The sequence below is a fragment of the Zingiber officinale genome, chromosome 9A, assembly GCF_018446385.1.
Source record: "Zingiber officinale cultivar Zhangliang chromosome 9A, Zo_v1.1, whole genome shotgun sequence".
Classification (NCBI taxonomy): domain Eukaryota; kingdom Viridiplantae; phylum Streptophyta; class Magnoliopsida; order Zingiberales; family Zingiberaceae; genus Zingiber; species Zingiber officinale.
Window position 1 is genome coordinate 54311958 of NC_056002.1, and position 13447 is coordinate 54325404.

The following is a 13447-nucleotide window of genomic DNA, read 5'->3' on the forward strand; positions in this document are numbered from 1 at the left end:
ATGTTCCTACGTAGCTAATAAGGTGAATATGTCACATATCCGGTAACCACAATTAGAGCCAGTCAACAGTCCCATGAACCTAGAGGTACCTCGTAGAGAACATGCATCCAGTCATATAGCCGAAGCTAACCATATCAGTCAAGTTTGGATGGGCCCTCCCCGGAGCTCATCCCGGGTCACCCATCCCGTACTGCTACCACATATGCTCATACACATCCAATTAGCCACATAAGATTTATATAACCATAATAAATTCCAGTCACTTATTTCATAGCATTTTCAATCATTCCTTCCATATCAGTTCCTTTAACCATAGCCTATTCATTTATTCCTTAAGCATATATTCATAAGCAATGAAAACTTATCAACAGAGGAATAATTCAACTCAAGTATGACAAAATAAAGGATTGCTCACAAATATTAAAACTAATTCACAGTAGCAATAATCATGACAAAACAAACAGTGTTATATTTTCTTACCGGTATCCGTTTCGAAGTTATTTCATTAACAATAGCATATACGGTTTAAATCCTTTTACTTCTCACCAAACTCCCACCTCAACACATGGACTATTCAACCCTCCAAAATTAAACCAAGTCACCTATTCTTTATAAAAGAAGTCACACAAAATCCATAAAAATCGCAACATCAAACCAACAAGCTGCAATTTCACACTTCAGCACAGTCCTTCACAATATTGGTTCAACATCAGCACTCCAGAGAAAACAGAATGAACTCGCATGGAAACCCAAACTGAAACCTCAGCCAATCGAGAATTCAATACAACCAATAAGGCAAATTATGTATTTTCTCCAATTCTATTCGAGCACCGCAGAATTTAACAGAACAGCTCCGAGAACATTTCAACCACAACAAAAATGGTAACAGCACAAAACTTAACCTCTACAGAAATCCTGTCAAGCCTTTCCAAACTCCCAGATACACAAAACAAATCTAACACCGTCGCAATCAACCAAAACTACCAAAACTGAATCGCAGGACCAGGACGACCAGGAGAAACCGAATAAAAACCACTTCAATCACAAATCATCACAGAACTTGGTGAATTCACAAATTCGAAATCAGAACCCTACAAGATCGTTAAGCTAAGGCATGAACACCACAGGAAATCCAAATCGCAATGCAATCCAATATCCATATTTCATTCAGACATTTTGACAAGCAGAAATCCTACAACCAATGCAAATCAAAAACATCCTCGCGGTACTCGAATCCAATCATTCCCAGGCAAGAGAAATCCACAGAATTCACAAAAGAATAGTCTACCGGAAATTTAGACTCCATCGACAACGGAAATTGTGGAAAAAACACAGAAACCACACCATTCACGCACATAAAACCTCAACGAGATCCCCAACCAAAGCGAGACCTTACAGAATGAAAACTAAATCATTTCACCAATCACTTTAACTGAGCGAACGATTCACAACTTCTACGTTCCTACCTCCTTACCTCACCGATCTCACTCATTCATAAAGGACTGGTACTTGCCTCTTCCTTCCCACGTCGCTGCCGAATCCCTAGCTCGTGAGGTTGCGCCAACAGAGAATACGCGAATGCCCCTGTGTCTCGTCGTCGTGTCCCCCGTTGCTTGGCCGGAGTCCCGATCCTCGGCGGAAGCTTCGTCGGAGCGGCCGAAATCGGCAACGAAGAGTTCGGCGATTTGGCGTGAGGAAATGAGCCGAACTTAGGTTAGGGAATTTATACCTAGGCGAATTAGATCAATTAACTCCCACCTTAATTGGCGTATTTCTAAATAGGCTTTCTCCTATTCAATTATACCCCTTAAAATTTAATATAATTCCCTAAAAATTCATAAAAATTCCAGTAAACTCCATAAATCCATATCAACTTAATTCCTGATAAATTATTCATGAAAACATATTTATTTATTATTATTATTATTTTAAAATGATCTAGCTAGGTTAGATTTTAATTGTTTACACATTTATCTATATTGTTAGTATTTAATAACCTTATGTATTTATTTTACACTCATCCAAGTCATACAAGATTTATAATTTACATCACCAAGTTTCTCTTCTTTTTTTTTTTAAATAAATTTTATGCATATTTAGGTCATAAAAGTTATTTAAGTTCGGATATACCATATCTGATTTAATTAACATAATTAAAACTGACCACTTAAGTTAAACTCCATTCTATTTATACCCACTAATTAAATAATTACTTTTAATTTAAAACAATTAGTTTTGGGATTTTACAATTCTCCCCCCTTTAATAAAATTTCATCCTCGAAATTGAATCTTACTCAACAATTCTGGATAGTGGCTTCTCATATCTCCCTTGATTTCATCATACCTAATCTCTTAACATGGTTGAAATTTTGTTTAAGCTTATCTTCTATATGTTAACCAAATCCCTCTTAGCAATCACTGCAACCAACACATAATCCATTTAGAAAACATCACATCTTTAATCTTTTCCTAATAAAATCTACATATTTACTGAACCAAAAATATTAAGTTATTAATCATCATATTTATTTATCCCCATTCCTTACCTCAACGTTTTGGCATATGTCCCTTCCACTGGATGGAAACAATTCATTCCCTAACATAAACATTCTATCCTTATTCATAATCTGTACATGAATATCCTCATTCAGAAACCCTACGTATGGCAACATGAGAAAACAACAACTCCATCCGCCAACACCCAGATTCATTCCTAGGAATCCAAAACCCAATCAAAGAAGCAAAGCAATCCACCGAAAACGACTGCCATTCTTAAAAATCCAATCAACAATCAAGTAATCCCTTGCGCAGATACAAGGTCGGCAACCCACGCCTTGCTGCTCCTACCCATCTATACCTACAAGAGAAATTACTTGCCTTTTCTCTTCAAGTTTTATCCTGAGATTCTAATCAATAATGATGCACTCATCTTTCCTTTGAACTGCCAATTAGGACAATATTGAGATGACATTCATATCATTTCTAGATTTCTCTACTTTCTTATCAATTTCCATGGTTGAATCTTATTGGGTGAAACAATCTGCACAACTACTGATACTTTTCTTGGATCTATGTAGTTCATGCAATTTAAGGAATTCATGTGTCAAGGGATATATCTTATCAGTCAAGCAGGATGAGACATGCACTCTTAACGTTATGGTCATACAATATTATTACCATGCCTATATTAAGAAGCAAGGATCACTTAATATTCTTACAATATGTATGAAAACAAAGCAAGGTTTCTCTTAATTCTATGGTCATGCAGTTCTGGTAAAGAACACCACAAGGATTAAATAATACATAGTCATGCAAAATTCCTGAAGAAAACAAAACAAGAGTTAATAAATTCCAGCATCGTGAAGAGTTCCGATCCTTACAAATTAATCATGATTCACACCCCAAACTATTCCAAGGAAAGAATATGCACAACATCATTAGACCAAAATCTATCCAACATTTTTGAGCCCACTAGGAGAAATCATAATGTCATAATACCTAGTTTAATTAACAATGAAACTATCTTAAACTTCAATGGCAATAAGGAGAACAAGACATCATTATTCGGGGACTAATCTATGAGCAAAACTGGTCCAGTCTTTCGGAAGCACTAGGGAGACACAAAATCATCACCGATCATAGCTTAGTTTACCCTACCCATAATGTAAAGAACTACAAGATCTAGGAAAATATATTATAAATATCAGATGGTTCTAACTGGCAAAGAACTAAACTCCAATAGTAGAAACTAACATAACTTTGAAATTGCTACTAATAGAAGTTCCTACTGTATTTAAACTCATCACAGGTAAAAGGAATTAGCAAAGCATTCCTATTGTCAACAAGGAAAATAGTAGTGAAGCAGACTTTTCTTTCATTACCAGTTGCCATTCATCACTAAGTAAAGTTAACATAACACCTTAGTTGATAACAAAAGGTTTATAAATTAAACAGTTAATTCCATCAGCATTAAAATCTTTTATCCAGTATAGGAAAACATTCATCAATGATATGAATTACTACAACATTCAGCAAAAATAGAAACTAATTCATCATTTATAGAGCCTGACCTTACTTACAATTAAATCACATTTATGGGTATTGTTTATAGCACCCGTCAACTCACCATTTACACATCCTTGTTCCCATTTTAAGGTATATTTTGCCCTTTACACTAGAAATCCGGGTAGAGCATTTCCAACAACCCAACAAAAGAAATAATCACACTACTGTCATTCTGTATTAGCACAAGGCTACTAGCAGGCATACAACAAACCCCGCAAGCATACAACAAACCCCAATTCACTGTTAACTACTAGGCCACAAGCATCAACAAAATCTCCCAATCAGCCACACAAATACATCGACAATTCAAAGTAGCCACCTCCTGAAACCAACAAATAGGTAACACCAAATCCCCCATACCCAACCCCTAATTATGTAGAACCCGGTAAAGCGAAGGCATCAAAACAAACTACTTAACCAAGATCGATCAAGGAGACCGAACATATGGGAGATCCAGAAACAGAGTGGAAAGATCCTGAACCCAGTGTTTATTAAGAAACACAACTGAGAAGAATAGTAGTTAATTTTAAAATAACTTGAAATCAAGAAACAAAAGATTAACAACACAAACTAAAAACTACTTCTCTACTCTTCATATTCATGGCTATTTAGCAATACAATATTTTGTCAATTAAAGGACAATAATGAGATATCAAGTGTTCATGATCCCTTTTTAACATGAGAATTGCTTCTGAGTTTATTTCCATGACATGTAAAAGTAAACCTTGATCATACACAATTCATATAAATTCCTACTGGAGCAGTGGAAATGTTTAACCAGATTGGTGATTCCTATCAACCAAATGCAACCATGAATTGTTGTTTACTATCCATCAGCTTGAACCATAAACTAGGGATAAATACACCAATTTTATATTTCTTCTATAAGGTAGTTTGCCATTATGTTGCTAGTAGACTACATTCAACAGGATAAGCAGACATTTACCTTTAGGCATGTTGATTGTGATCAATCTACTTGTAGTTATCTATTCCAATTTTTTTTTTTTAATGTCGTCCACTAGAGACAAGACATAAATAATTTTACAATTTCTTGTTTATTCTATGATGTTAGATATTGTCAGCATGGTCAACCTATCTATTCATTTGGGGTCACATACGCTAACCCAGCAAGAAGGTCACAACCTAGCCATTAACTCACCAAAATGCCTAAGTTCATTACAAACTATCAAGAATTCCATGTTAAGTATCTATTCAATCTTTGCATTGTTCACCTATGGTAATTAGCTGAACACCTTTTGCATCCAATGACAAAAGACCCCCAGACGTAAGCTAAAGTTGTTTATTTAAGCACGTTATAATCCACCATTCAAATTAAGAACTATAATGAAGGAAATCTTACAAACATGTAGACAAAAGTAGTCGAGTTCCTGACGAGATGGCTGGCGCATGCTGTCCCTTAGGAGTGTGCTCTGATACCAACTGAAACGTCCCAAGTTTTTTTTTTTTTTTTTACCAATCTCTCTCTCAACAACTACGATTTGAATGATCACATTGCAGAACTATAACGGAACTATCATAACCAATAGACAAGACTATATCAACAAATGTATATCGATAAGAACAATAACCCCTCAACATTCCCCACCCGAATGACAAAGAAAATGAAAATCTCTCGCGGTAGATCCCGTATGCACTGCACTCCCGGACAACAGACAGAACCATGCGTCCATCCCGCCTCCTCGTCTACTCCGTCCGTGGTCTTCCAACATATCTTGGAAGTCATCCTCACCTGTAATATAAATGTGGTGAGTCTACGACCCAGCAAGTATAGACCAATATGAGTATGAAGATATCCATAAGATAGTGGAAATAGCAACTAGAAGCCTTTTAAAGAAAACATAGCACAACCAGGTACGACATAAGGAAGATATAACATGCAACAATGTTCCTACGTAGCTAATAAGGTGAATATGTCACATATCCGGTAACCACAATTAGAGCCAGTCAACAGTCCCATGAACCTAGAGGTACCTCGTAGAGAACATGCATCCAATCATATAGCCGAAGCTAACCATATCAGTCAAGTTTGGATGGGCCCTCCCCGGAGCTCATCCCGGATCACTCATCCCGTACTGCTACCACATATGCTCATACACATCCAATTAGCCACATAAGATTTATATAACCATAATAAATTCCAGTCACTTATTTCATAGCATTTTCAATCATTCCTTCCATATCAGTTCCTTTAACCATAGCCTATTCATTTATTCCTTAAGCATATATTCATAAGCAATGAAAACTTATCAACAGAGGAATAATTCAACTCAAGTATGACAAAATAAAGGATTGCTCACAAATATTAAAACTAATTCACAGTAGCAATAATCATGACAAAACAAACAGTGTTATATTTTCTTACCGGTATCCGTTTCGAAGTTATTTCATTAACAATAGCATATACGGTTTAAATCCTTTTACTTCTCACCAAACTCCCACCTCAACATATGGACTATTCAACCCTCCAAAATTAAACCAAGTCACCTATTCTTTATAAAAGAAGTCACACAAAATCCGTAAAAATAGCAACATCAAACCAACAAGCTGCAATTTCACACTTCAGCACAGTCCTTCACAATATTGGTTAAACATCAGCACTCCAGAGAAAATAGAATGAACTCGCATGGAAACCCAAACTGAAACCTCAGCCAACCGAGAATTCAAAACAACCAATAAGGCAAATTATGTATTTTCTCCAATTCTATTCGAGCACCGCAGAATTTAACAGAACAGCTCCGAGAACATTTCAACCACAACAAAAATGGTAACAGCACAAAACTTAACCTCTACAGAAATCCTGTCAAGCCTTTCCAAACTCCCAGATACACAAAACAAATCTAACACCGTCCCAATCAACCAAAACTACCAAAACTGAATCGCAGGACCAGGACGACCAGGAGAACCCGAATAAAAACCACTTCAATCACAAATCATCACAGAACTTGGTGAATTCACAAATTCGAAATCAGAACCCTACAAGATCGTTAAGCTAAGGCATGAACACCACAGGAAATCCAAATCGCAATGCAATCCAATATCCATATTTCATTCAGACATTTTGACAAGCAGAAATCCTACAACCAATGCAAATCAAAAACATCCTCGCGGTACTCGAATCCAATCATTCCCAGGCAAGAGAAATCCACAGAATTCACAAAAGAATAGTCTACCAAAAATTTAGACTCCATCGACAACGGAAATTATGGAAAAACACAGAAACCACACCATTCACGCACATAAAACTTCAACGAGATCCCCAACCAAAGCGAGACCTTACAGAATGAAAAACTAAATCATTTCACCAATCACTTTAACTGAGCGAACGATTCACAACTTCTACGTTCCTACCTCCTTACCTCACCGATCTCACTCATTCATAAAGGACTGGTACTTGCCTCTTCCTTCCCACGTCGCTGCCGAATCCCTAGCTCGTGAGGTTGCGCCAACAGAGAATACGCGAATGCCCCTGTGTCTCGTCGTCGTGTCCCCCGTTGCTCGCCGGCGTGAGGAACTGCTTGGCCGGAGTCCCGATCCTCGGCGGAAGCTTCGTCGGAGCGGCCGAAATCGGCAACGAAGAGTTCGGCGATTTGGCGTGAGGAAATGAGCCGAACTTAGGTTAGGGAATTTATACCTAGGCGAATTAGATCAATTAACTCCCACCTTAATTGGCGTATTTCTAAATAGGCTTTCTCCTATTCAATTATACCCCTTAAAATTTAACATAATTCCCTAAAAATTCATAAAAATTCCAGTAAACTCCATAAATCCATATCAACTTAATTCCTGATAAATTATTCATGAAAACATATTTATTTATTATTATTATTATTTTAAAATAATCTAGCTAGGTTAGATTTTAATTGTTTACACCTTTATCTATATTGTTGGTATTTAATAACCTTATGTATTTATTTTACACTCATCCAAGTCATACAAGATTTGTAATTTACATCACCAAGTTTCTCTTCTTTTTTTTTTTTTAAATAAATTTTATGCATATTTAGGTCATAAAAGTTATTTAAGTTCGGATATACCATATCCGATTTAATTAACATAATTAAAACTGACCACTTAAGTTAAACTCCACTCTATTTATACCCACTAATTAAATAATTACTTTAAATTTAAAACAATTAGTTTTGGGATATTACAATCAGCGTGGGTATAATCGACAATACTCCTCCAATAATACTCACCTAACATATATACACATACGCCAAGAGTATAATCAACGTAATACTTCCAATAAACATAATAGATATGAGTGCACACACATAACTGATATAATCAACAAGATACCTCGAATAATACACCAAATCACATGTACACATACCACGACACAGATTTAATCGACAAGCTACCTCCATCATAACACCCAAATACATGTGCACATACCACAACATAGGTTCAATCGACAAGATAGCTCCAATAAAACAATCATACACCTACACCTAACCACATAAGTATAATCTACAAGAAACCTACAACAATCATAACTGGACATGTATACAAACACTACCTACAAATGGGCAGTCTATCCTAGGACTCCTATAACATATACCAATCATGTGTACACACAATATAGATATGCATAATCAGCATATTAACCCAATCAACCAAACAAACCCCTATGCTACCTACTCTCATGGGTTAGTGGTATACCTCAAAAATCAAACATAAATATCATGCAGGAATACAACAATCAATAGACAAACCAAAGTAAAATAGGCTAATCATCCAGTAATATCCATGCTCTAAGTTCAAACGAACAAATAGAGGCTAAGAAAAAAAAATACTCGCCGTGGTTCAACATTGCACGTCTATGTCATACTACTACAGAGACTATATATAATGGTTCACTCAACCTCCTAACTAAGAGTCTACCTATCAAGAGTGTATTTCTAGAACTCTTATAGTCGTGACTGTAAATATCCTCCGTCAAATATCGGCAAACGGTCGAACACTCTCTGATCTGACATATAGACCTCAAGGCCTTGGTAAATGATCACGTGATCAAGGCCTTAAGCTACTTGATAGAGACAATATTAGTTGAGTCATCTAACCATTGTGTTGCAGTACTTTATGTTATGGTTGCTCTACCTGAGGTTCAGTAACCTCTAGAGGCAAGCAATGCACACAAGATAGAGAAACACTATAACTAAATAGCTAGTCAAAATATCTGTCAATTGACACTCTACCCCTCGTAGATCATCATATGATATTTCCACTCTGAATAGTGGATCTCATAGGTGTTAATCAACTAACACCTTGGTAACGGTTATATCTCCTAAGTGTTAAGCAATTAGCTCTACACGTTCTTACATCAATGGGGATCACCTAACCCAAATGTACCTTCTAAGTTATCTATCCAAGTACATACAGTCTAAGATTAAAGCCCTCATGGAATAGGATACATCGATCCTCTATAGACTGACCAAGCCGACAATGGCATACGGCTAATTCAATCTTTTCCACGACAGTACAAGCCATGTATTCAAATGTGCTTGTAATATCTAACTAAGCACGAATAACCCAAAGATCAAAATCTCCATAAAATAGAGTAAGTCGATCCCCTGTTGATCGGACCAACAAAATAAATCGGTCATCTACTAACTAATCCAACAAGAATACATTAATCCTCTACAAAGCGACTAAGGTAAATCGATCCACGACTACCCAAATCAACAAGTGTAAATTAGTCTTCTACTGACCGATCTAACAAGAGTAAATTAATTATCTACTGTCGAAACAAACTAAGTTAAATCGGTACTCTACTAGTTGAGTCAACATGAATTTACAAATAATATTCATTTCTCAGCTAATAATAGCAGAGACTGGTATGTGCCTCCAAATGCTAACCACTAGTAGTAAAACAAGCTAAAACTACTGGTGGTATGATATGAAGAATACCCTGAGACTGTAATCCATGATCTCTATTACGGACGACCATGATCAGTGGTTGACCCATCACATGTAATATATGCTATAACAACCAGACAGGTACTAAATAAACAGTACTAACACATGTCATAACTATCATAAACAACAATGCGTATACTAACATAAATGTATGATAACAATCTACCAACATACCTCCTATAGCTTGGAGATGTCTTGCTGCTGCCTGGTCCCAAAACTTGAAAAAGTCACATCGAGAAAACCAAAACACAAAATCCAAACAGAGGAAATAAGACTCGTAAACCTGTGGCTCTGATACTAAATAAATTGTCACACCCCAGAGGAGTCCCAGCCAGAGGAAAAATCTGGCAGCATCTCCCCTGTACATGTGACAATCTGAATCATTAATACAACCACAAGTATACATCAGCCACACACGGCTAGAAAATATAGACAACCACGCAGTTATATACTCAGCTCACTCGGCTAGATCAAAATATCACAGCCATGCAGTTATATATATATATTAAATAGCCCACTTGGCTATACTAAAAACCAAAAACACAGCAGAAAACGATAGAAACCATTACAACCCAAAAATAAGACTACTAGCCGGCTAGGCTTACACCACACAACTAAACAATACAAGACACCACATCACAATAATCCAAAAATAAATCCGGAATATACAAAGCTAAGTACATCGAATATATAAACCAAATAAAGTACTAAAGAAACCAAAAAATAGGTCTTCGGATGTGACGTAGGACCGACAAATAGGATACTCCAAGCGACTCCACAAATATCTACCTGAAGCATGAAATAACAATATATCAACGGTGTGAGTTCAAAAACTCAACGGATACCAAATAAACAGGCATAATAAGTTATAACTAACAATATTAAGCATGCGGTATAGTTTTTTGAACAATAAAGAAAATGCAACTGAAAAAGGGTTGAAAAAAACTGTACTAACCAGGACCTCCTATCTGAACATAAGGGTAGTCAGACCAGATACAACATGTCACCTGTATGCATGTCAAACATATGAAAACATCAAAATATAGCAACCAATATGTAGTAATCACAAGCAATAAATGCAATCATGCAAAATGACATGTGTCACCTCTGACGTCAATCAGTCATCTCACACGCGATGGTGAGACCGAGTGGGTAGGGCTATGACAACTATGCACTCTGTTATCACTACTTCTGAGTGACTGAGTGGGCAGGATGCTGTCGGAGTACACCTATCCTCCTATCCCAAATCATAAGTGGGGGAGCTCAATGCTCTCATCTCCCTGAGACAGTCCAGAGGATAGATCTCTATCCTGCTACCACGCTGCGTCACCACTACCCATAAGCGGGCTAGCGGAGCCCTTGATCGAGCAACCTGCTGCAACACACCCTGCCTGATATACCACTAATCTATGAGTGATTGTGTATTCAGATCCATATAACTGGCGATGTGCACAACAATAATGGAGTCGACAATCGCATAACGTGCAATCATACAAGATGGTGCATGACACTAAACATGTACATACTGACAGTATATATATACCTCCATATAATATGTACCAAAAAGGAAATAAATCAACACAAAGATCTAGATAATAATAAACCAGGTAAACAAACCAGATATGTCAAATAACTAGTCTACTACATCGTAGGGCAATGTATGTCACTATTTCTATGAACAGAAGTAAACATGGCAACAACCAATAGAATATAAGCATGAATGCATAACAGATAAGAATATAGACAACTACAAAAACCAAATAGTGACATACCAAAGCAGATCCCAACATAATCATTACTACTAGCTATAAACTATTATGCATATCGAAAATGACTATATCAAAGAGATAAGTCAGAAGTACCCGCCTCAAAAAGAAGATCGTATCCGAAATAGATCTCACGTTAAGACGCACATCTCGAATCAAAGTCTTGTACAAACATGCATATAATCTTAGCTAATTCAAAGTACACCAATTAAATAAGTCCAAATTTCCTATTAAACCAGGATACTCTAATTCATCATTTAATCTCGATTAGCTCGATAAATCGGACCTAACTCAAAATCTAGATTAAATTCAATATTTAATCTCAATCATTTTCGAACAACCTCTTGGACCAATTATCCCTAATCTTCTTAGCTTAATTCGAATCAAGCTAAAATAGAAATCTAAATTTGACAACTCACCCAATATAGCCCTTCTCTATTGAATCACAGCCGAAGAAACTGCTGCTGGAAACTAAAGTCGAAGCCAAGATGAAGTTGCTACTATTAATTATTCCCAATCATCACTTATTAGCAGGAATTCAATAGGATTCTAATTCTACAGACCAGATCTATAGCCAAACGAAATTCATGTGAATACCTTGGTCAGCAATCACACGGAACAGAACTGGAGATGAAGATGCTCACCTTGCTGGCTGTTTATCTCTCTGCCAGAGTAAGTAGCTATTGGAGACCTGTGATCGATGCCTCCCAAATGCTACTGCCAGATCCCTACTGCTTTGAGGAGGAGGCAAGGCACGGTAGAGATTAGCAAAGGATAGACCAGCAAGGAAAGGCTCAAGCAACCTACCTCTGTCGCCTACCCGCGCTCTCAGCTTCCGGTGATCTAGGGCACGGCGCGGCAGCGACAAGGCAAGGAGAAACTGAGAGCATCGGGGGAGGGAGGCTCGGCACTGGTTGCTTGTGCCTGTAATGGCCGGAGGTGGAAATGAAACGGGCCACCGACACTAGGACAGAAGGAAGAAGAAGAAGACCGGAGCGACGACCCTCGGTGGCGCTTGGGTGGATCTCGTCCACTGGCGTCGACCGTGGCGACCGGGAGACGCAAGAGGGGGCGGCCGGCGGTGTGCAGCTCGAAAGAGAAAAGGAAAAGACGCCCGGCGGTGAAGGAGATGAGGAGAGGTGTTGGCGGCAGCGTGCGACTCGGGAGAGAAGAAGAAGATCGACGATGAGAAGAGGAGAAGGAAAGGTTCGGCGGGGAAGAAAGAAATAGGGCACGAGAAAAGGAAAAGAAAAAGGAAAAAGAAAACATTTAAAGAAATTAAACATTTGCTCATTTAAATCGGGTAGGTTAAACAGGCTTTACTCTGGCCCAGTAATTCATCCCCTTAACCTACGCCATACAAGCTCTGAAAAATTCCCAGAAAATTTCTGAAAATTCCTAAAAAATTCGTTAAATATACTTACCTATTAAACTTTATTATTTTAGTATTGTTTGTTGCCATATTTTACACATTTTAAGTGATAGAGTTTGGCATTGAAGGCGCCTTCAATGCTATGGAAGGTGCCTTCCATCCCTTATAAAAGAGACATTCAACCAAGGCTTCTACAACATTAATTCTATGAGCTTCTACGCGTCCGTTTGGCGTTTCGATTGCTCCGGCTTCATGCTGCTACCCTGCTATGACTCTGCTACGCCCAACTACTACTAAGGAGTCA

General features: G+C 37.5%; 1 long non-coding RNA gene across 1 annotated transcript; it reads right to left on the bottom strand.

The window, feature by feature from the left end:
- Positions 1-10555: 10555 nt before the first annotated feature.
- On the bottom strand, positions 10556-13004 carry LOC122020355. Its single transcript, XR_006122197.1, has 4 exons — positions 12579-13004; positions 12416-12502; positions 10961-11012; positions 10556-10794 (listed from the first exon to the last, which is right to left on the bottom strand). It is a non-coding gene; the product is annotated as an uncharacterized LOC122020355 (long non-coding RNA).
- Between the last annotated feature and the right edge of the window lie 443 nt (positions 13005-13447).